Raw genomic sequence first — 24,637 nt, 5'->3', positions numbered from 1 at the left:
CACCGAGTAAGAAGTTGCAGAATCAAGTTTCAAATCCAGGTCCTCTGACTCCAATGGGCCCAAGGCCCTTTTGCCCACAGCACACTACCCTGTGGCCCCTGGCCGCCACCCAAGACAGCCTAGTAGGAGCCGGTGGGCAGGCCATTGAACCAATTATATGCGTATCATTAATCCATCCCCTTCCATAGCCAGAAGGGTATGAGCCAGACATATGAGGAGCAAGAAGAATGAGAAAACTCCTTTATATAAAAGGTGACCAGCCTGCCCTCAGCATGTATCCAGAAGGGCCAAACAGGTGGGCAGGAGGGGGAAAGTGGACGACCTCCTAGCTCCTCCCAAGTTGTATCACCATGAGGGTTTGTCCTTGGTGCTGAAGCATAAAGTATCGTGACCCCTTCCTTTTTGGGCAGAAGTACGGACACATTCCGGAGACAAACAGAAATGGTCTGGGAGCTATCCTCTATATTCTGTGGAGGCCATCTATTGGGATGGACAATTGGGAGCTGAGTGTGTGAGCATGTGTGTGTGTGTGTGTGTGTGTGTGTGTGTGTGTGTGTGAGAGAGCACCTGTATATGCGTGTGTGTGTGTGTGCTGGAAAGGAGGGCAGCTCCTGAAATCTCTATCACAGGAGCAGTGTGTGTGTGTGTGTGTGTGTGTGTGTGTGTGTGTGTGTGTGAGAGAGAGCACCTGTATATGCGTGTGTGTGTGTGTGTGTGCTGGAAAGGAGGGCAGCTCCTGAAATCTCTATCACAGGAGCAGTGTGTGTGTGTGTGTGTGTGTGTATGTGCATGTGTGTGCATGTGTGAGCACCTGTATATGCGTGTGTGTGTGTGTGTGTGCTGGAAAGGAGGGCAGCTCCTGAAATCTCTATCACAGGAGCAGTGTGTGTGTGTGCATGTGTGTGCATGTGTGAGCCCGGTATATGCGTGTGTGCGTGTGCTGGAAAGGAGGGCAGTTCCTGAAATCTCTATCACAGGAGCAGTGTGTGTGTGTGTGTGTGTGCATGTGTGTGCGTGTGTGAGCACCTGTATATGCATGTGTGTGTGTGTGTGTGTGTGTGTGTGTGCGTGTGCTGGAAAGGAGGGCAGTTCCTGAAATCTCTATCACAGGACAGTGTATGTGTGTGTGCATGTGTGTGCGTGTGTGAGCCCCTGTATATGTGTGTGCGTGTTCTGGAAAGGAGGGCAGCTCCTGAAATCTCTATCGCAGGAGCAGTGTGAGGGTGTGAGACTCCAGGCAGTTGGACACAATGAATCAGTATGTTAGTAAGTTGTTTGGGTAGATGGATGGATGGATGGAGGTAAGGAAGGAAGGTATGAACGTCAAAGAAAGGAAAAAGTCATTTATTTAGGACTTACTCTGTGCAAAGCTGTATGCTAGGTGCTGGGAATACAAACATAAACGCAAACATCAAAGTGCTCACTTTCTCTAGTAGCTGGTGGCACAGTGGAGAAGGTGCTAGGCCTGGAGTCAGGAAGCCCTGAGTTCAAATCCAGCCTCAGGAACTTACAAGCTGTGTGACCCTGGGCAAGTCACTTCACTCTGTTTGCCTCAGTTTCCTCATCTGTAAAATGGGGATCATAATAGTGCCTACATCCCAGAGATGTTGTGAAGCTCACATGAGATGATTTTAGTAAAGTGCTTAGCATAGTGCCTGGCACAAAGCAGGTGTATATGTTAGTTATTGTGATAATTAGCATTATTATTGTCAGTAGTAGTAGTGTTAATAGAGGGAGACCATACGCATGGGATGATAAAAGCCTCAGTTTCTCCTGTCTCAGGGGAGCAGACGGGAGATGACAGCAAGTTCTCCGCCCCCCCCCAGGTCTGTGGTGACTCCGGGACCCACATTCTGTCCACATCCCTTGCTGATCTTTTTGTACCCAGCTTTTGGTCTCTGAATCTTCTGGCCCAGTCATTGCCTCCTAAACAGGCAGACTCTAGGAGTCCAGATGTGTCTACAGAAATTCCAGCTGAATTACTGGATTTGAACATGCTGTTTCCTTGTCAAGTGTCTGATAGAGCAATGAAGAGGGGCGGTTCCCAGTCCCGCCCTCAGCACACACCTCACCCCTTGTCCTCCCCTGCCCAGGCCTCATGCCTGCTGCTTCTCATTACGTTCACACGCTCCCAACTGGAGCCATTTGGTTCCATTGTGTGTGAGCCGGCAAAGAGTGCAGTAGGAATCGGCAGGTGCCTGCATCGTGGTGCGGGTTTTGTCTTTTACCGTTCCTGTAAAGGAGTGCGTATTATTTATAGAGCTGTCTCTACCCAGAAGACTCCTGCAGCAGGCAAGAAGTTTGCTTTCGATAAAACCTGTCAGGGGCTGGGCAGAGGGTTTTCTGCAAAGGAAAGAGGAAAGTTCTCTCAAGTTGAAGTCACCTGCCCAGAATTTTTGCCATTAGATGTCATAGGGGCAGGACAAGGCAGGGCAAGAGCCATAGACATGGCCTGGGTCCAAGCTGCGCCTTGGCCCCTTGTTTGCCATGCAGGCTTGGGCAAATCCCTTCTCCAGGGAGTCGGTGCTCTGGAGGGTCCCTCCGACTCTGATGTTCAGAGGGGCCTGGTTCTTTTCTTGGCTCCATGTAAGCACAGCTGACTAAGCTCTCGGGTTGGTGGGTGATGCTGTCATGCAGCATTTACAGATGGGGACAAGATGGCAAAGACTGATCACATGGTTGGCCACCACGCTTCTGGGTCTATATTTGAACTCCTGGCTCATGGGCCATTTCTGCACACATTCATGTGTATGGCAGCACTTTGCTAGCAAAGGAAGAGGTAGATTTTCTCTCCCATAGGTGCATTTTTCCTCTAATAGATAAGCATGGGTCTGTTTTCCAAGTGAAAATTTTCCCTTAGCTGGTGTGGAGGCTTCTCTTGCAGGGTGGGGAGGAGCAGCAATAGAGCCTGTGCCCTTGGCAGCCTGTTCAAAGCAGGGAGGATTTCCCATGGGGCTCCGGAGAGGAAGGGCCACATGTGGATAGGGAAGGAGGGGGCTCCCCGTGCTTGCACATTGGCAAGGTTTCCTTGAACAGCTTCAAAATTCCATTCTTGGGAGCTTCCCATTCCCTCTGACCTGGCTCTCCTGGAAAAATTTGAATCTGGGGAATCCTCCCTGCCTTTCCTCTGAACACTTCAACTCCGTTCCCTTCAAACCTTGGGGTCCTGGTTCCTTCCCATCACTTCTATCCTAGTGACCAATCCTCCCCCACGTCGATTGAGAATCAGATCCAAAAGCGTCTCCTCTCCCTCTCCAACCCTGCTTTGTTGGCTCCTCTACTTTTCAAAGGAAAAAATTATTACTCAGGAAATGCTGACCTTGGCTGTCATTTAACTTAACGTTCCTTGGATAAAAAATGGTGGGGTCTGCGTGGTAGGGGAGTGCTGTGGGATTGGCTGTGGATCGTGCCTGTGCCTACAAGAAGCTTGAGGGTGAATTCTTGGTGAGGGAAGCCTGAAGACTGTGGCTGCAGGTCCCCAGCAGACCAGGCAGCTGAACTTTCGAGGCTTGTTTACAGTCCTCTCCTCATTGTGTGCTTGCAATCCCATTCTGTAAGCCCCGAGTCTGAACCTGCTGTGCTCCAGGGACTGTGGTAGGTGATGGAGATACAAAACCGAGGTTGGCAGGATCCTTGCCCTTGGGGCCTTATGGAGGGGGCTGTCCAGGGAACTGTGTGTGCTCAGAAAAATAAGACAAAGTGAGTAAGTCAGGTTTTTTTAAGGAAAGAACACTTGGGGAATGAGGGAAGGTCTCATGGGGCTAATGGTACTTGAGCTGAATCTTGAAGGAAGAAGTCTAGGGATTCTGGGAGGTAGAAGTGATGAGGGGAGGGCATTCCAAACCCAAGGGACAGACAGTCTGCGCAAAGCCAGGGACTGAGAAAATCCAGCGCTTGCAGTGGCTGAGCAGCAGTAAGGTGAGCTCAGTGGAACAAGGCAGCGGGGACCCAGGTGGTGAGGAAGACAAGGCAGGATGGTGGAGTTTGCATTTCATCCTGGAGGGAACAGGAAGCTTTGGAGGCAGGGAGACCGCTTAGGAAGTGAATGCCAGAGGAGCTGGAAAGGAGAGGTCGCATTCCGAACTTCTTCTGCCTCTTTGGAATAAGAAGGTTCATTTGGCATGAAGACCTCACTCTGCCTCACCTTCTGGAGGGACCTCATTGAATCTCTGAGCTTCCAGGCCAACGGGAGGTGGGAGGGTTCCAGCACAGGTGAATGGAATCTTCACTGGAGGCAGCTGATAGATGAAAGTTCCCTGGCTTTGGCAAGTTGACACTAGCATGCCTTTCGTAGAAGAGGACATCGTGGAGCCTGACAGTTCAAGCTCTAGGGGTGATCAGGGAAAAGGAGGTCATGACAACTGTGTGGATGAATGGAAGGGCAGAGGAGCCTCACTCACTGATCTGGGAATTTCTCTGTGTAGCATCATCTAGGGAGAACCAAAGATCCATTGTGGACGCAAGGCAAGGATGTGTACTTGTTTGTGAAATAGTTTGGAGCAGCCCCCACCCTCCTTCCTTTCTGGAATGAGGAGAGAGGAAGGAGAGGAGGGAGGAGAGGAGAGGAGGGAGGGAGAGAGAGGAGAGAGGAGGAGGGAAGAGAGGAGAGGAGGAGAGAGGAGAGAGGGAGGAGAGGAAGAGACAGAGAGAGAGAGAGAGGAGGGAGAGGAGGAGGGAGGAGAGGAGGGAAGATAGAGCTGAATGGAGCCATTGTAGGCTGAGAGAGTGCCTGGGAAGGTGGGAGGCATCCAAAGCCAGGATCAACACTCTTCGGCACCTTTAGGAGAAGCCCCCATAGCTGTGTTGGGAGTAGGAGAAGCAGCAGCCGAGAAGGATTTCCAAGAACTATCAGGGACAAAAGCAAAGCTCTCCATTAGAACCAAATCTGGAGGCAAGGTCTGGTCTGGTCCGGTCTAGTCGCTTGGTTGGTTGATTGGCTTGTTGGGGGCGGGGGATGGTCTCTTTTGGATGTGAATCATGCAAGTATTTGGTGGGACTCTCTGAACCAGATGTTTGCAGGGACATGGCAGAGTGCACCTTCAGACCCTTAGAAGAACCCATTCACCAAACCTTGACAGCGTTGGCTGTGGGCACAGCCCTGGGCCAGGTGCTGCCTTTGAAGGTGCCAGAATCTCTCAGGAGCCCAGTCCAGGCTGGACTGACTGCCAGGCACACAAAGGGGAGGGGATCTTCTGATCTGAATTGTCCGGTTAGCCGGATGTCAAGCAGCCCTCTTTGGTTGAGCCCCCTTTGTCAAACATTTTTCTGAAATATCGAGGCTCTGCTGAGACCTCTGATACAATGTGTCCCACCCTGAGCTTGTCACCTTCTTCTCAGCCACCCCCTCCTCCCATAGTCCCAGGCCTCCTTCATACTTCATCAGCATCCTTCCAGCCTCTCCAGCTGGGCTTTTTTCCTTTCTGATAAATTTGTATCAGCACCTCATTTTCCTAACACCTTTGTTCTCTATTTCTCACCAGAGTCCTAGGGATTCATCAATGTTGGTTGAGTGGCACTGAAATGTATAAGCCCCCACTTCTACTCCATCCTGTCTCTTGAGAAACAGGGAATCTGTCTCAGACGACAGGAGCTCCTGTGGGACCCTGGAGTCCTTGCTTCCATCTTGTTCTGCCAGAATGGGCGAGCCCTGGATGGACCTGGGATGGGCTCACCTCATGCTGAGCCCTGGAAGCTTTCTCCTGAGGAAGCCGCTGCTTGCCTTCTTAAGGCCTCCCCTCATTTTGACTTCTTGTCCCAGTCTTTCATAGAGAGCCATGGGATGGAGCTGGCCTCCCTGAGAGCCCTGCGGCCTCAGGCTTCTGTCAATAGAGATACTTGCCCCTGTGGGAGAAGGTGAAGGAGCAGAGCAGTGGGTCTCTGTGGTGTGCAGAGCTGTCAGAGGGAGAAGTGGCCTAGGGAGGTGAGTGTGTCTGATACAACTTCATAATAAGCTGTCATCAGCCAGACTAAATCCCTTCATCCCCAGCAGAGAATCCTCAGGCCCTAAGACAAGGAAGGGTCAACCTGGCCCTTGGCCAGGAGGCAGGGAAGAGAGACAGGACAAGCAGCAGTGAGTCACAGGCAGAGTGCTTGTCTGGGAGGAGGAGCCCGGGGGCCGAGCCATGCCTTTCATCCTGACTGTTAGCAGGGTGGGATGGAAATAGAAGTGCCAATGTTCCTGTTAGCTTCCACAGTGCAGGGCTTCGGCTGCAAGCCGAGCTTCCAAGAGGAGCTGGCTGCCTGAGGACTTCAAGCGCAGGCTTGGCAGGTGCCCTCGCCCAGTTGGTAAGAATAAATAACAGGTCTTCTCCTCTGCCAGGTGAGAGAAGCACCTAGGTGTAGATGGAGCTGGTGGTAATAGCTTCTCCCACCTTTGCCCATGGAGGCTCCACGGCGCTACCTTTGTTTACCTCTTCAAAAACTGGTGGAATCCAGATGCCTCCTCCTAGGAGCTGTTGATATAGCTGATGGATAAACCTTCTGTGAACATTTATTTTTTTTCTTTGTCAAAATGTTGGCTAGGCTTCTGTGAACTCAGGGTGGATGTTATTGATAGCTGGTATGTTTCTCCCCTTCCTTTTAAAGAGCAATGATCATCCTAGCAGGATTATACTCTGAACAGACCTCCTTAGCCTTGTGCCAAGAATGTCACTTCTTGCAGCCCTGTGTGGGGCTGGTTCCAGGCAGGGGAGGTTGAGGGGAGGGGTCCTGGGTGCTGGCCCAGCACATCGCCATCTCCACTCTGGATTTCTGTTTTTAAGCAAACAAACCAAACTTCTCTTTTCTCAGTTGACATGAGCAATGTTGTTTATTTGGCTCCTGAAGAATGTGGGGTACTATCTCTGTGTCTGCCGTAATTGAAGACTGGAGTGCTAAACACCAGCCAGGTCTGTGACACAAATAGATGACAGGTCTCTGATCCTGTGTCAGTCACACGGCCAGCCAGTTAATTGGTGCTTCTGCTCAGGAGCTCACTCTCCTGGAAAAGCTGATAATACCTCTTACCAAGCTCTGTCTGGGAAGCATTGGCCATTGCCGACAACTCTTCTGCCTCTATTCTCTGCTATTCTCTGCTGGAGTGCTGGTGGGAGGCTGGGGCTGAGAAGTCAGCATCTGCCTTTGGAAAGTCCCTACCACCCCACTGGGGGAGGCCAGAGGTTTCCCACACACCCAAGGAGGCTGGGCAGAGCCATAATTCATGTGGTCCATCCTTGAAAATTACCCTGCACCTCCATGAAGAGGTGGAGGTGGAGCTGGGGGAGCCCTGTTCCTTGGCCAAGAGCAGCTGTTTGGGTGTGGCCCCATCTTCTGTAGTATATTTCCTTCCATTCTCCTGGTACCTGGCTCTGGGCTTTCCTTCCATTGTGAGGGCCAATGAGAGGGACAGGAAATCAATGCTCCTCCAAGGAGGTCTTAGGGTGTTCAGGGAAAACTTCCCAAAAGGGGAGGGACTTGCCCCAAGACCTAAACAAATGGCCAGGCCTGAGGCAGAAGAGGAAGCATTTCCAAATGAAATGTAGAAGGACCCCGAGAGTTTCCGGGTCATCTGGCATCAGGCCTGCTTGGACAAGGGTTAGAGATTGACTAAGAACCCTGAGGAAACAAGTCCATCAAGTCAGGAGGGCTTTCATCCCCTTGTTGGGGAATTTTGCCAGTGTAGTTTTTAAAAAATTATTATTTTTAATATTCTTTTCTTTTTAAATTTTGAGTTCCAAATTCTCTCCCTCCCTCCCACCCCATCCTGTACCCACTGAGAAGTCAAGCAATATGATATCAATATTACTGGTGAGCTCATGCTCAATATATTTCCATATTAGTCATATTGCAAAAATAAATGGATAGCTGTGTGACCCTGGGCAAGTCACTTAACCCCAGTTGCCTAAATAAATGGATACATAAAAGGCAAGAGAAATAAAAAAGTGAGAAAACTGCGCTCCAGTTTGCTCCCAGAGTTCATGAGTTCTCTCTAGAAGCGGATAACATTTTTCCAACATGTGTCCTTTCAAATTGTCTTGGATCACTGTATTGAAAACCAAGTCTTTCACAGCAGATCACCATTACCACATTGCTGTCACTGTGCATAATGCTGTCCTGGCTCTTCTCACTTCACTTTGCATCAGTTCATACAGGTCTTGGCACGTTTTTCTGGAGCCGCCTCCCTTGTCATCTCTTGTAGCACAGTAGTATTGTATCACAACTTGTTCAGCCAGTTGATGGACATCCCCTGAATTTCCAATTCTTTGCCATCACAAAAAGAGCTGCTGTGATTACTTCTGTACGTATGAGTCCTTTTTCCTCTTTGTTTGATCTTTTTGGAGTACAGACAGAGTAGTGATGTTGCTGGGTCAAAGGGTATACACAATTTGATAGCCCTTTGGGCATGGTTCCAAATTGTTCTCCAGAATGGTCAGACCAGTTCACTACTCCATCAACAATTCATTAGTGAACCTATTTCCCTCATCCCTTCCAGGATTTGTCATTTCTGATAGATATCAGGTGGTACCTCAGAATTGTTTTAATTTGCATTTCTCTAATCCATAGTGATTTAATGCATTTTTGTATGACCATAGATAGTTTTGATTTCTTCTGAAAACTGCCTGTTCATTTCCTTTGTCCATTTATCATTTGAGGAATGGCTTTTATTTTTATAAACTTGACTCAGTTCAATATTCAATACATATTTGAGAAACAAGGCCTTCATCAGGAAAACTTGCTGTAAAAAACTGATATTTATTGTCTATGGTACCTTTTAGCATAATGTAATTTCCCTGATTATCTCTTTTCATTAGATCTATTTTTGCCTTTGCTTTATCTGAGATCATGATTGCTACCCCTGCCTTTTTCACTTCAGCTGAGGCATATTAGATTCTGTTCTATCCCCTTATTTTAAATCTGTGTATGTGTCTTTCTGTTTCAAATGTTTCTCATGCAAACAACATATTGCTGGATTCTGGTTTCTGATCCATTCTGCTATTGCTTCCATTTTATGGGTGAGCTCATCACACTCACAGTTATGATTGCTAACTGTGTATTTCTCTTCATCCTATTTTCCTCCTGTTTAACCTTCTCTCTCTCTTTTTATCTTGTCCCTTCTTAAAAGTCTATTTTGCTCTTAATCATTGCCTCCTTTAATCAGCTTCTCACTTTACCACCACCCCCTTTCTATTATCTCCTTCCTTTCCTCTTTCTCTATTGGGTAAGATATTTTTCTATACATAAGTGATTGTGTATATAAATTCTTCCCTCTTTGAATCAATTCCAATGAGAGTGAGGGTCAAGCACTGCCCACCATCCCTGCCATTTTCCCTTTCACTGTAAAAGCTCCTCCTTGCTCACCTCTTTTATACAAGAAAATTTTCCCCATTCTACCTCTCCCTTCCTCCTTCTCCCAGTGCATCCCTCTTTCTCACTCCTTCATTTTGTTTGAGATCATTCCAACATAATTAACTCATACCCATGTCCTCTGTCTGTATATACTCCTTTTAACTGCCCTAATAATGATGAAGTCTTAGGAGTTACAAGTTTCATTTTCCCATATAGGATTTTAAACAGTTTAATTTCATTGAGTCACTTAGGATTAATCTTTCATGCTTACCTTTTAATGCTTCTCCTGAGCCTTCTGTTTGAATGTCAAATTTTCTATTCAGCTCTGGAATTCATCAGGAATGTTTGAAAGTTCTCAATGTCAATAAATGTCCATTTTTTAGCCTGAAGGATTATATTCAGTTTTACTGGGTAGGTTACTCTTGATTGTAATCCTAGCTCCTTTGCCTTCCATAATATCATATTCTAAGCTCTCCACTCCTTTATAATTTCTTGAAATATGATATCGAGGCTCTTTTTATCATGACTTTCAGGTAATCTAATAATTTTTTAAATTATCTCTCCTCGATCTATTTTCCAGGTCTGTTGTTTTTCCAATGAGATATTACACATTTTCTTCCATTTTTTTTTCATTCTTTTGACTTTCTTTTACTGTTTCTTGTTGTCTCATGCAGTCATTAGTTTCTACTTGCCCAATTCTAATTTTTAAGGCATTATTTTCTTCAGTAAACTTTTGTACCTTTTTTTCCATTTAGTCAGTTCTGCTTTTTAAGAAGTTCTTTTTGGTGAATTTTTGTGCCTATTTTACCATTAGGCCAATTCTGTTTTTTAATGTGATACTTTCTTCACTATTTTTGTACCTCTTTTTACCAAGCTATTAATTCTTTTTTCATAATTTTCTTGTCATTCATTTCTTTTCTTAATTTTTCCTCTATTTACTCTGAATTCTTTCTTTAAGTCTTCCAGGAATTCTTGTTTGTCTTGGGTCCAATTTGGATTTTTCTTAGAGCTTTGCTTATAGCTGTTTTCCATATTATTATCATCTTCTGAGTTTGTGTCTTGGTCTTCCTTGCCACCGTTGTAGCTTTTTTATAGTCAAGCTCTTTTGTTGTGGTGGCTTGCTCATTTTTCCAGCATGTTTCTTGACTTTGAACTTCATGTTAAAGTTGGGCTTTGCTCATTTAGGGGTGGAGAGACACTGTCCTAAGCTTCTGGCTTTTTTTTTTGTGCTACTACTTTCAGAGCTAGTTCTGAGGGTCTGCAAGTTTTCAATGTTTCCAAGGTGCGTTCAGGGGGAGATGTGGTCACTGTTCTGCACTCTGGTGTATACTCAGTAAGGGCCCCTGATCCTCTGCAGTCATAAGCACTAGTGCTCCTCTTGGCCTTGGAACTGTGACCAGTTCCCCTGCTCTCTTGGAACTGATCCCCAACATTCCTCTCCACCCTGGAACTGCAATCCAGAGCTACATATGGACAATGAAAGTGCCAATCAGTGCCAGCTGCACTCAGTGCCAGCAAAGGGTTCCCTGTAATCTCTTTCTGACCAGTTGCCCAGCCCCCTTACCATCTCTGGGCTGAGAGCTCCTGAAGCTGCTGCTGCTTCCACCATGTGAGCTGCACCTGGACAAGTGACCCCAGTGTCACAGACCTCTCTAGATGACCTCCTAAGTTTTCTTAGACCAGAAAAAATGTCACACTCTGACCTTTTGTTGGCTCTGTCACTCCAAAATTTGATTTGAGGAATTATTTTAGTTGTTTGGAGGGGAATGTTGAGAGATTTCAGCTGGATTGTCTCTAATCTGCCATCTTGGCTCCTATACCAATGGGTTTAAAAGAAAACCTACTTTAGAATGCAGGCTTTTTTATTCAGAATTCCATTTCTGGCCACTTGGAACTGGAAATGTCCCCCACAGCATGACTGTATTGAGGGTTGAGGAGATGGCATTACTGCTAGAAATAGCTTTTTGTTTTGTAGCCTGTCTCACGGTCCTTGGTTTGGGCATGTTCTGGTCAGGGCTAAGATTGTGCTCATTGGGTTGAGGAGGTGTTGGCCAAATCACATGGATGAGGAGTCCAGCAACTGCAGCAGAAGCTAAGTTCTACTGAGTACCTGAGGTCTGCAGCCTGGATGAGGTGGGGAGGGAGGGAAGAAGAAGGAAGGAAGAGAAGGAGGAAGGAAGGAAGGAAGGAAGGAAGGAAGGAAGGAAGGAAGGAAGGAAGGAAGAAGAAGAAGGAAGGAAGGAAGGAAGGGAAGGAAGGAAGGAAGGAAGGAAGGAAGGAAGGAAGAAGGAAGGAAGAGGAAGGAAGGAAGGAAGAGGAAGGAAGGAAGGAAGGAAGGAAGGAAGGAAGGAAGGAAGGAAGGAAGAAGGAAGGAAGGAAGGAAGGAAGGAAGGAAGGAAGGAAGGAAGGAAGGAAGGGGAAGAGGGAAGAAGGAAGATAGATTTACTGCTTCTTATGATTCCCAGACCAGTCTCACTCTTGGGACCAAAAGTGGGGTTCAGCTGAGAACTCAGACCCTTTGACAGGCAGTGTTGCCTGGTGGATAGAGTGCTAGACCTGGATCATGCCCCTGATACTTATTAGCTGTATGACCCTGGGCAAGTCACTTAAGTGTTCTGAGCCTTAGTTTTCCCCATCTGTAAAATGGTAATAATAGGGCAGGTCCAGCTCATCTTTACCTTTTTTCACTTCCACTATCAATAAGGATCCTGTCCCTGAAGCCTCTTTATTGCACTGATCAGATCAGACTCTGTGTATGACATCCCCTTAGCAGACTAGGATTCCCCTGAGGCCAGCAATCAAGTCATAGCTAGACAATCATTCTCTCCCAGTGCTCTCAGCACCACCACCTCAGCCCAGCTGTGCACACAGTAGGTGCCCAATTAGTGTTGACGGGGTGCGTCTGTGTTTTCCCAGAAGCCCCTCTCTCTGAGCTACCATCCAGCAGGGCAGCCCTGCAGGCACAAAGCCTGAAGAAGATGAGCAGTCCACTTCACTCCCTCTCCCTGGCCTAGGGGGGCCAGGGAGAGGAAGCTGCTTTGGCTGCTATGTGGCCAAAGGAGGCGGTGCAGCTGGGAGCTTGGTCGGGTTTTGTCTGAGTAGAAGTGATTTCTTAATCATACAGGGGATGCTGTCCTGGTATGACAAATGCCATTGCTCCTGCTGTCATCTGTAATACGATTCTTGGGCAGCTCCTCTGTGTCTGGTAGGGGATGCTGAAAAGGCGCAAGGTGGAAGGGGCCCATAGGAAGCCTGTCCCCTTGTTGAAGGGGAGCTCACTCCTGTCAGGCAGGATGGATCATCGTCATGGCCTTCCTGGGCTGCCCAGAACTCCAGAAAGCTGGGGGTGGTTGGGGGGAAGGGAAATCGATGGATAATGATAGATTCTGTTTCGAAGTCGATTGATCCCCAAATGAGGTCGGCTACATGCGTGGGCAGTAGGGGTTGCCATTTCCACTCATGGGTACTGCTTTCCCATCTATTACGTTGGAGAGGGAAAATCAGTAGAGCTGCCTTCCAGTAATGGATCGCTTCTCGCCGCTGGGGGTTGGGTCTACATTTTTAAGTCACTCATCTCTTGGGATCCACTTCTATACTTCCTCAAGGTCTTCTTAGGCATCTTCTAGAGAGGTAATGATGGGTTTGTGTAACAGTGGATCCAGGCAACAATATGGCAGCATACCCCTAGACCCGTATGCAGTGTCTGACTGAACCTCAGCCCTCTCCGTCTCTTCTCCTCCTCATTCCCATCTCTCCACCTCCTCCTCCTCCTCCTCCTCTCCATCACTCCTCTTCCTCCTCCCCATCTCATCTCTTGTCCTTACCCCATTCCTGCTGGAGTCCTTTCATTTGAGGGGGAAATACAGACAGCTACACTGTTCTCTCTTCCATCCAACCTGGAGAAGTCAGCAGCCTTGGGGCTGAGAAGAGAAGAGCACCTAAAGGCAAGGATAGCTTGCCTCCTCCTTTGCCTTGGAGATCCTTTATTTAGGGGAGAGCAAGGCTGAGCGCTGCAGTGGGCAAAGCCTGGGCTCCCATGTTGGAGTCTCCTGGAGCCTCAAGGGCTCTCCAGGCGTAGCTGGTCCCCTCCACGAGGCCCCTTCAGCTCCTTTTGCAGCAAGCCGATGGTGTCTCATTCCTCATCTGCTTTCTCTCTCCCAGACTGGCTTCTCAGAGGCTGCCGCCCTGATGTGAGCACCAGCCACCGTACTGGGCAGTTTTCTGGACGCTGATCTCGAGTTTGTCGACACGAACCCAGTGGTGAGTTACCCCTGTTGAACTGGCTCCATTTGCTTGATGAGTCAGCCGGTCTGAAGCTCTGTCTGCTGAGACCTTGGCCTTGGACAGAAGTCATCCACCCCCCGTGGGCAAGGGCATGAGCCATGCTCTTGTCCCAAATGTCATCCTAACGGGTACCGTGCACACACCTGTACTTCCAGGAACACACACACCTGTGTGCGCACCAGCACATGCATGTACATCACACACACATGCACACATACTCTTGATCCGCTCAGTGTCTTAGAGCAGATGTAGCCATTTTGTACTACTAATGCCAGAACAGGAAACACTGTCTCCAGGGTAGCCTTCCTTCCCTGTGAGATTTTAATAGCATCCTAAGAGGTACTTTGTGGCCGAGGCTAGAGCAAACCTTCTGGTCCTAAGATAGACTTGGGGCCCAAGAGGGCTTCATTTTATTGTGTGATGTAAATAATTCCAAATGAAGGGAGCCCGCATTGGACTGGCTCCTCTATCTCCCCAGACCCTCACACCATCGAGGGCAGGGCCTGCTCCCCACAACTTCCTTCTAAATAAACAAATAAGTAATCAGCCAGAGCCTAGCCTTCAGCTGCAAACTGAGCTTCACAACCTGAATGATTTATGTTTGGGTGAAAAAAAGTGAGAAGAGGGGCATTTGGGGGTAACACTGCTGGACAAAACAATGCCTTTCTCCTGCTGCCTTTGAAGTCCCTCTGGGTGTCTGGGAGGGTTTGGACAAGCCCACATTAATGTGAAAGGGCAGTGGGGGAGGAAGGATCCCCCTGTCCCGGACCCCAGGCATCTCTGCTGTCTGCCGTTTTCCCCCCCACCCCGGGGCCACAAGGTTGATCCTTTGCTCGGGCAGCCCTTTCTCATCGCTACCTTTTATTACCATCATTCAGTGGCACTTTGTATAGCACGGGTCCCCTCTGCCCAGGTGGCAGCTCCTTCAGCCCTGGCCATCAATGGAAGGCAGAGGGCACCGCCTTCATGGCTGTTTTCATACTGAGAGGTATAATTAGTCTTCGATGATGCCCATCTCAGGGCTTTGGGGAAGTGGGGTCCTTGGGTGGAAATGAGGTGTATTGGGAGATGAAGGGCCCTCCTCTACCCCTCAGAGGGGGAGCAGGGAGGGGCAAGAGGCGAGCCCTTTGGGAGGGTTGGAGAGCATGCAGCTGATGGCAAGACGAGGGGTGGTGGAAGGCTGGGGAGCCACAGATGATATCCAGGGAGGGCTGCATTTGGCCAAGCCCCTTGCTGCAAATGTTATGTCACGGCAGTCTCCCCAAGATCCTTGAGAGGGGCCCTGGCTGGGGGGAAGAAAGCCAGCAAAGAGTCCATTCACCAGCATCTGTCTGTCAGCCCTCTGCCCTAGACTGAGGGCATTAGCATATGGGCCAGCTGGCTTTGCTTCTTCTTGGGCTACTCCGTGAGCTGTCACGTCCTCACCTCCCTGGGCAAGGCAGTCTCCACTTGCAGGCCACAGTGCATTGTCTTCCTCTCTCCTCCATCTCCCTCACCCTTCTCTGGGGGTGGGGGCAGCACAGCTTTGCCTGCACAGACATCTGTGGCTCCCCAGACTCCCACTGCCCATTGGCTCACCATCAGATGCATGCTCTCCCACCCTCCACAAAGTCTTCCCTCTTTCCCTTCCCTGCTCCCCTTCTGAGGGGTAAAGGAGGCCCCCTCCCCTCCCAAGGCTCTACCACTGCCCTGGGACTGGGACCCAGACTCCATGCCCCATCTCCATGCTGCTCTTGTGAAAACATGGTTTCTTCTCTTTCCAAACCTGCAGCCCTATTCCCAAGTACCTTGTGAGTAAACGCTGTTACATTTCTGGTTTAGAAGCCAAGCTTGATACCAGTGAGCCCTGTGACCTTTTGGGGTCATTGGCATCGCCAGCTTTCCCAGGGAGGAGGAGGGCCAGCCAGCTGCTCTAATATGCCATGCCACCATTGGCATAAGGGAGTAAAGGAGCAGAGAGTGGGATGAGGCCCCTGATGCTGACTAGCTCATACCAGCCGGCCCCAACCAAGCCCCCTGTGCTCCGAGCTTTGGAGAGGGAAACAGAGGCATGGGAGCCCCCAATCTGAGGGGACAGAGGAATAGACACTAAGGCCTTGCCCTTGAGTCTAGGGACACAGTGGAGACTCATCTCAAGCCCTGCCCCTAGTGAGCTAGGAGAGGAAACCAAGTGTTTATGGTATAAGTATTCTCATGGGCTCCACAGGAGATGGTGCAGACCCTTCTGGACTGTGGGTGACCTTGAAAGAACTCCAGGACCCCTTCCCAAAGCGAGGGGCTGGAGGAAGAGAAGACCCCCCCATCCCTCCCCAGCACTGAGTGATGGATCCCTCTGTGGTGCCTAAGACTGTGCTTTACCTCTAGTTTGGCCAATTAGGTGCTGGAGAGATAAGGGGTAGACAGTACTTCATGGACAACCAGAGAGCAGAAACGAAGAATTGGATTCATTCATTAATGCATCAATAGTAACTTGGGAGGGAGGTGTCCAGTGGGCGCCCGGGAGGTCTGTGCTTGGCCTGGCCTTGGACTGCCATAGCAGTCCTTATCCGTCACACACTGACTGATAAGTGACCCAGATGGTTTGATCGTCACGTTTACAGCTGATGCTGAGCTGGGAGAGCAGTTACCGGAGGGGATGGCAGAGCTAGGAGCTTGAGGCCCCAGCCAAAGGGAGGGCGGTGGGGAAGCTGGCCTTCCTGTTTGATGGCCGCATGATCTCGTCTGCTCTGGTCCTGAGCTGCAGGAAGTGTAACTCGTCTGCCTCCTCCCCCAGCCTCCTCAGGGCTCTGTCCAGTGTCCAGGACTGGACAGCTGTCAGCCCTCACTCTTGCTCCTGACCAGGTCATTTGTGCTCAGTACACCGCTGGGGTCACATGCGCAGCCTTGTGTTTTTCCAGGGCCCTTTGAGACCTCCATGCGTGGAACAGGAAGACAGGCTTCAGGACTTGGGGTTGTTTTTAGTAACCTGTTTATTCCTTGCGGTTTTCAATTTGACAAACACCAACAAATATGAGCATTTTGTATGCGAAGAAGAACACAAAAAGAGGAATGTGGTTGGAACTGGGAGTTTCCATGGTGTAGAATAAATACAGCCAGGGTAGATCCAGGGCCGCCCTGCTCCTCTGTGCTTGCCTCTAGCCTCCGTCTGTCCTCCTTGGAGCATTTTAAATTACTCTCTTAGTTTTTAGGCAGTGGATAGAGCTCTGGGCCTGGTGTCAGAGAGAGCTGAGTTCAAATGTGGCCTCAGATACTTACTAGCTGTGTGACCCTGGGCAAGTCACTTAACCTCTGTCTGCCTCAGTATCCTCATCTGTAAAATGGGGATAATAATAGCACTTCCCTCCCAGGATGGTTGTGAGGATCCAGTGAGGTCATTGTTGTAAAGCACTTAGCACAAAGTCTGGTGTGTGGGAGATTCTGTATAAATGGTAACTGTTGTTCTTGTCATCATCATCATGGGGCTTGCACTCGGGAAGATGCAAGTTTGAATCTTGCCTCAAACACTAGCTCTATGACCCTAAGCAAGTCATTTAACCAGTCTGTCTCAGTTTCCTCGTCTGTAAAACAGGATAACAATAGCACCCACCACCCCGCGTTGTGAGGATCAATCGTCCAGTGCTCTGCACATCACAGAGCTCACCCAGAGCAAACACATGGAAATGCTTCTCCAGTGTCCTTGCTCTTTCCTTCTGGCTTTGTGTCGTTGTCACTAACCCGTCCCCTCAAAAAAAACCCCCCGGCAGCCAGTCCTCATCATCAAGCAAAGCCATGCACTGACCACATTCCAAAGGTCTGGGGCTCCTTGTGCCCCCGGAGCCCGCCAGGAGATGGTCCTTGAGCCACAGGCTTGCTCGCGCCATCGAGCAGCATTTTTAAGACGTTCCTGGCTGTTTGTCTTTCCGATGTTGCTGTCCCACATTCACTCTGCATCAATTGACACACCTTTCTGTGAAAGATGGCCCATTCCTTTCACACACTAATTTCTTCAGCCCTTCCCCCACATGATGGACTTTGTCTTTTGCCCAGCTCTTTACCACACAAACAGTGCTCCTGTGAATGGTTGTACATGTCGCTGCCTCTCCTCTCTCTTTGATCTCTTTGGCAGCATAACCTGGTAGTGGTATCATCGGGCCAAAAGGCGCATGGACAGTCTGCTGTCTTTGGGGTCATAGTTCAAAATACTGTCCAGAATGACTGGACCAAATCACAGCTCGTCAAGTCAACAGGCATCTGGTAAGCATTTGCTGTGCGTCAGGCACAGGGCTGAGTGCTGAAATCACAACAATATTTACACAGAGCTTTGGGTTTTTTGCAAATTTTACAAATATCTCATTTGATCTTCACAAAGACCCTGAGAGGTAAGTGCTAGCCCTATTTTATAGATGAGGAAAACTGAGGCAGATAGTGGTTGAGGGTCCTGCCCAAGGTCACACAGCTGGCAAGTGTCTGAAGCTGGATTTGAAATCAGGTCTTCCTGACTCCAGGTCGTATACTCTACTGTACCACCCACTTATCTGCCCTCAAGAAGCTTATAGGGGAAGAGAGTACGTAAAAGATACTAAAAAAGTAGGGGAAGGGATATGCATGGTGGAGAAAGAAGTCCAGAGAGTCAGGAACAAAGGCAGAAAAGGAGTGAAGAAGTGAGCATGGCTGGCCTGGGCAATTCCTTAAAATGGCGGTTCTGAGATGAACTCACCAATCAGAGAAGGGGATTGCAGAGGAGGGAAGATTTGCCGGGGTGCCATGGCTGGTGGAGAAGAGTGGAGAAAGGGATCTGGAAAGCTGGAAGACAAGGTGAACAGTGAAAGGGTGAGCATGTTAGTATACCTGTCCTTCCATATCCCCTCCAGCAATTGTCATTTTCCATTTTTTCCATCTTTGTCAATCTGATTTGCATGAGGTGGTGCAGTGGTTAGAACACCATGCCTGGAGTCAGGAAGACCTGAGTTCAAATCCAGCCTCATACTAGTTGTGTGACCCTGAGCAAGTCCCTTAACCCTGTTTGCCTCAGTTTCCTCATCGGTAAAATGAGCTGGACAAGGAAATGGCAAACCATTCCAGTAACTTTGCCAAGAAAACCCCAAATGGGGTCACAAAGAGTCAGACACTACTGAAATGATTGAACAACACCCCCCAGTAGATGGAATCTTTGAGTTCTCTGAACACTAGACTGCTAGGTTTGCTTGCTTCTGAATCCTTGGTCCCTTGGGACCACTGATCGACTTTTGTACATTTTAACCAGTAGCGAATAGTATTTATAATTGCCACTTTGTAGCATAGTTTGAGATCTGATGCCCAGCTTCCTTCCTTCCCCCTCATTTGCATCATTTTCCTTGAAATTCTTAATCACTTGTTCTTCCAGATGAATTCCATTATTGTTTCCTGCTCTTTAAAGTAACCCTTTAGTGCTTTGACTGGTATGGCACTGAATAAGCAGATTGATTCAGGTAATATTGTCATTTTTATTACATTCACACCACCCAACCATGAGTGATTAATATCTCTTCAATTTTTTTGTCTTTATTTCTGCAAAAAAACAAAAAATGTTTTGCAGTTGTATTCATATAATTCCTGCGTCTGTCTTAGTAGGTAGATTCCCAAATGTTTCATATATTCTGTAGTTAATTTCAGTGGAATTTCCCTGCTGGGTTTTGTTTGTGATGTATGCAGGCTGACGTCTTGTGGGGCTTCATTTTATGTCCTGCTCCTTTTGCTTGAGTTGTTGTTTCAGTTGTTTCAGTTTTAGGTGAGTCTTCAATGTTCTTTATGTAGACCAAAACATCTTCAGCAATAAGTAATATTTTTCCTCTTTGCTTATTGTCTCCATTTCTTTTTTTTTTATTTTCCTACCACGACATCTAGTGTTTCTGTAACTACACCAAATAATAGAGGTGATAATGGACATCCTTGCTTTACCCCTGATCTTATTGGAAAGGCTTATAATGTTTCTCCATTACATATAATTCTGGCTCTTGATTTTAGATAGATACCAGTTATCATTTTAAAGAAGATACCTACTAGCTGTGTGACCATAGGCAAGTCACTTAACCCTGATTGCCAAGAAAGAAAGAAAGGAAGGAAGGAAGGAAGGAAGGAAGGAAGGAAAGAAGATCGATTTATTCCTATACTTTTTAATGTGGTTTTTTTTAACTGAAATAGGTATTGTATTTTGTCAAAGGCTTTTTCTGGGCTATTGCCATAGCCTTCTGGTTGGTTTCCCTGCCCTTTTCCCACCCCAGTCTATTCAGGTGTCAAATTGAACTTCCTAAAGTGCAGTTCTGCCCATGTCACTCCTCTCATCAGTAATCTGCAGTGGCTTCCTGTTTCCTCCAGGATGAAATCTAAAATCCACTGAATGGCATCTCAAGCCCCTCTTAATCTGGCTGCTACTCACCTTCCTATCTTCCTATTCTATGATCTAGAGACACTGACCTCCTTGCCATTCCTAACTCATAACACTCTATCTGTCAACCCTATGTCTGGGATTCTCTCCCTCCTCATCTCTGCCTCCTTAAGGTCTCAACTAAAATTCCACCTTCTGCAGGAAGCCTTTCCTGACCCTCCTTCCCTCTGAAATCATGACCAGGTTCTTTTGTCTGCAGCTGGTTAGTACACAGTTATTTACCTGTTATCTTCCCCATTGGACCATGAGTTACTTGAGAACAGGGACTGGGGTGTTTGGGGTTTTTGCCTTTTTTGTGTCCCTAGTCTTTAGCACTCTATGTGACACATAGGAAATGTTAAATTAATACCTTAAGACTTGCTAGTATGGGATTTTTCTCATTTCTTAAATTAATGTGATCTAATAACAATGAATCAACCGTACTTGTCAGGTCTTCATATTAATGATCAGAGAGTCATCCAGCAAGATTATTTTCAACTCAATTCAATAAACATTTATTAAGTGCCTACTATGTGCCTGGCAACACTGGGAATACACATAAGAAAAAGACAGCCCTTGCCCTCAAGAAGCTTACAATCTAATGGGGAAAGATAGCAGAGAAAAGGAATCTAGAAGAAAGTGGGGGAGAACACCAGGGGGCACATGGTTCCATAGCATTCTGCACATGGAGATTGGAGAGTAAGCTGGGGGGTCCATGTCCTGAGCTCTGTAAAGGAAGGTTTTGGGAGGAGTTAAGTGTTCTACCCTCCAGCCAGTCAGAGGGGAGGGGAACCTGAGGGAGGTGAGGAGCCGTTGAGTATCCAAGGTTGAGTTAAACAGCAATAGGAGGAGATTTCAGATGATACCATTCTCCTGGGAAAGGCGGCTCATTCCATGGAGTTCTCCCCAGGCAAAGACACAGACATGAAGTATTTTAACAATCCTATCTTTGAGCCCATGCTCATTTTTAAGCACCTACTCTTTTCAAGGCAGTTTTGCTGAGTGCTAGGGCTACAGAGGGGAAAATGAAGTACAGCCTGCCCTCTAAGAGCTTATATTTGGGGGAGGGTTGCAAAACCATGTGCATACAGAAATACTTTGCAGAGATATATGTTATAATGTCAGGAAACTGCTAACAACTGGGGATATTTTCCAAAGGCTTACCACATGCATGCAACATTACAGTCACCAAAGAATCAAATTGGAGGATGCCCCAAAGGACAGAGGAGTGGGACCTTGTGGGTGGGAGCAGGCCACAGCCTGTGACATCCAGGTCAGCCTCCAGGGGATGTTGATCCCCTCTGCTCAGAGGAGGATTGGGGAAACCTCCCATCTTGTTCCTCCCTCAAGTACCTGAGTGTTTGGCTCTCTGCAAGAGGCATGGTGCCAGCTCCTGAGGCCTCCCCTCTCCCTCACGTGGGGCTCTTGTGGCCTACTTTCCAAGCACTCTCATGGAATCATGTTGTGACTATGGTCCTCCATTTGACATTGCCGCCACTGTCACTGCTGCAGCAGCTCCCACAGCTGCTCTCCAGATATGGGGGATTTATGGAGCACGTCATCAAAAGCCTGTGCCTCCCGCTCTCAGGCAGGCCCTGGACACTTCAAGGAGGTCCATGTCCTCATATAGAGGGTCAGTCATAAGAATGATGTACATGTCTACACTACCTGGATGTTTAAGATGCTTTCCTCACAACTACCCCCAAAAGACGTGCAATGCCCCTAGAAACAGTCGTCTCCACTTTACAGCTGAGGAAGCTGAAGTGAGTGGTGGCTGGGAAGGGCTAGCCCCTGGGCCTTCTCCCAAGACAATGAAAGAGAAGATCCCCATGGACTATGTGGAGTTTCTGGGGATGGCCACCCATGACCAGAGGCCTTCACAAGAAGATGTTCCTGCTGGTTCCTGCAGTCAGAGGAGACATTATGGAGGAGGTGAGATGAGCTCCACCTCAAAGGATGTGTGGAATTGGAGAGGAACCACAGTGGTCATGGGCCTACCTCTGTGCCTCCAATTCGAAGCCCAGTGAGGAAATACTCAGCAACATTAGGGGATGATTTCCCACCTAGTAGTGATGGTGGGGCCCTTGGCCCTCTATAGAACAGGACTATTCCCACTGGAAAGTGAGGGAACCTCACCCGTGCCCCAGGGGGTCAGCAGTGATGGATGCCACATGCCAGCTCCAGAGGCCTCGTACACCCTGCACCAGGCTGAGTTAAGCTTCCCAGCCCAATGTCTCAGCGGGTGAACTCTAGGTTCATGGTTGCTCCCCACACAGGAAGATGGGGCAGGCATCAAGAAGTACCCAGCATAGCAGTGGGACCCCTGAATACAGGCCTCTTCGAGGAGGGTCCTGGCCTCTGTGCACATCCTTCTCACCCACACTCACTGTTAGTGTATTCAAAGGGCCTGGGCACCCTTGGCATGTTGGAAACAAGAGCGCAGCCCCCTCTGCCATCAGGAATGGGACCCAGTTACTCCAGGTTGGTCTCTGGGCCCCTCAGGCCACACCTGGATTCCTGGACCAGGTTCCAATGGTCCTGGGTGACTGGCACATCTGTCCTTGCATTCTCAGAGGGGGTACCTTAACCACTTTGTACATTTCGAGCAATCCCTGTCACTGGATGTGAGTTGTGTAGGACCTCATTTCTCTCTGATGAATGAGTGACATCAGCCTAGGCTCTGGGAAGGCAGAGACCTTGGACCTCCATGATTTACTGTCCTACTGCATGTGAGAATATGCCTAGTGTTTGTGCCGGGGCTCAGACCCCACTCCAGACAGTATGAGGAGTGGGAAATGGAAGCCAGCATGCTGGAATTGAAGGCAACCTTCAGGACAGACAGAGCCTGGCTGGTCAGGGTAGAGCTGAGCTGAGAACCTGAGAAATGGGGTCCATTTTCGCCAAAGTCCTAAGTAGTGAGGTGGGAGGGAGGCCCTAAGCCTGCCTCTTGCCCTAACTGTTGCCCCAGGGTGGGGCAGGGGTGGATGCTGTGAGAAGCTAGTCTGGGCCTCTGTCAGCAACCTTGTTGAGCAAGCCAGGTCGGGCAGTGCCCACATTGGCATCAGGAGGCATGAGCTCTGTGGGGCCCGGCACAGTGTGACAGGAGCCATCTAGCCTTCCCTTACTGCAGGGGCTCCAGCCTTTCTGATAGCGTGGCCCATCAGGAAACCAAGTTTGGCCTCATCCCCCCATTGGGCATAGGTCCTATCTTATTTATCAGTTACTTCCAGGTGCTAGGCAAATAAATGTGGCTACTGGAAAAGCTACCCCAGAGATAGACATCTTGAGAGGATAAGATAAAGATGAAATAATATTTTGAAAATATTTGTTGGCATGTGTCCTTTTTGCTCTCATTAAAACGTTATTAGCTATTTTAGTGAGAGTTATGCCTTTGAATCGGCTTCATTATTTTTAATATCTTGGTGGAGTACTTTGTAATACATTTCAAGGGGCTGGTTGTAACCCTAGTGGCTGTCCCAGCTGGAAAAGAGACCCCCACAGAGACAGGAGGGGCTGAATGGGAGACATAATCTAATGATGGTCCTCACTTTCCCTGCCCCCTACCCATGGCTCCAAGATTTTTGTGGAAAGTCTCCATCTTCCCTGATCTCAGTCGAATCATTTGTTCTCACAAACGAATCAGAACATGTTGCATTTTTACATTTTTAACCAACAGACTCAAAATCCAGGAACCAAGTCAGAAAGATTAGAAAACAGATTAGAAAAGTCTGTTTCCAAGTTCACTCAGTGTGTGGAGATGCAAGAGGAGTTTTCTTTGGTAACCCTCAACTTCATTTTTAGCTACACAGAGAAGAGACAGTGTCCTGGAGGGAAGGACAGGGTGGTCACTGCGCGGAAGGCTACCATAAGGTCAAGGACTGAGGACTGAGAAAAGACTGTCTCCAGATTCAGCATTTCTAAGATCATGTTGACTTGGAGGAGGGCCCTTTCAGTGGAGTGAGGAGTCCAGAATAATGCAGAGGATGAGAAGCTGGGAGACAGGGAGGATGATGGAGACCCCCATAGAAAGAAAGGCGCATTTGGGGAAAAGATAGTATAATGCGGTCTGTAATGCCAGTAAAGCCCATCCACATGCACATCTCACATCTGCTCAAGCATCATGGGGTGAGGCGGAGAGCTCACTCCCCTACCATGGCGTCTGAGCACAAAGCCCACCAGCCATGAGGAAATGTAAAGATGGAGGGACACTGGAGTGCCAACGTCATGGTTAAGTTATCACCGCCCTGAGCTCCCAATGCCCTGAACCTGTTTGTCCACTAAAGCCAGAAGTGAGAGGGTTGCAGTGGGGGAAGGAAGGAGTACAGCGTGGGGGGAAGTCAAACCACAAGATCAGCTCCGGTGGGGAGAGGAACATGCGACCTATCTTCCCACTCTCCCATTGGCTGATCACATGCCACTGGGCAGCAGGCCATAGTTCCGCTTTGGAGACTGCCTTAGGGAATCTTGGAATTCCTCAAAGTGAACCTGAGGCTAAGAAAAGAGATTTCGTAGTTCAGAAAGTGCCACATGTGTGCCTGGCAGCGGGCTGAACCAGGCTGGGCATCCTTGGGGAACCCACTGTCCAGGGGAGAAGAGAGGATTCCCACAGGAAATGATGAGACCAAAGGAAGGCCACAGGCTATCTGT

At 48.5% G+C, this 24,637-nt stretch overlaps 1 protein-coding gene across 1 annotated transcript in view; it reads left to right on the top strand.

Moving 5' to 3' along the window:
- KLHL29 (kelch like family member 29) overlaps positions 1 to 24,637 on the top strand; it is a 196,921-nt gene that overhangs the window by 50,156 nt on the left and 122,128 nt on the right. Inside the window, 1 exon segment of the mRNA XM_078149215.1 lies at positions 13,486 to 13,584. The gene's annotated coding sequence lies outside the window, so the exon portion shown is untranslated.

The sequence above is a fragment of the Phascolarctos cinereus genome, unplaced genomic scaffold (assembly GCF_003287225.1).
Source record: "Phascolarctos cinereus isolate Bilbo 61053 unplaced genomic scaffold, phaCin_HiC Scaffold_2;HRSCAF=192, whole genome shotgun sequence".
Lineage (NCBI taxonomy): Eukaryota > Metazoa > Chordata > Mammalia > Diprotodontia > Phascolarctidae > Phascolarctos > Phascolarctos cinereus.
Note: the sequence above shows the minus strand (reverse complement) of the source record. Positions and strands in the feature narration are given on the sequence as shown.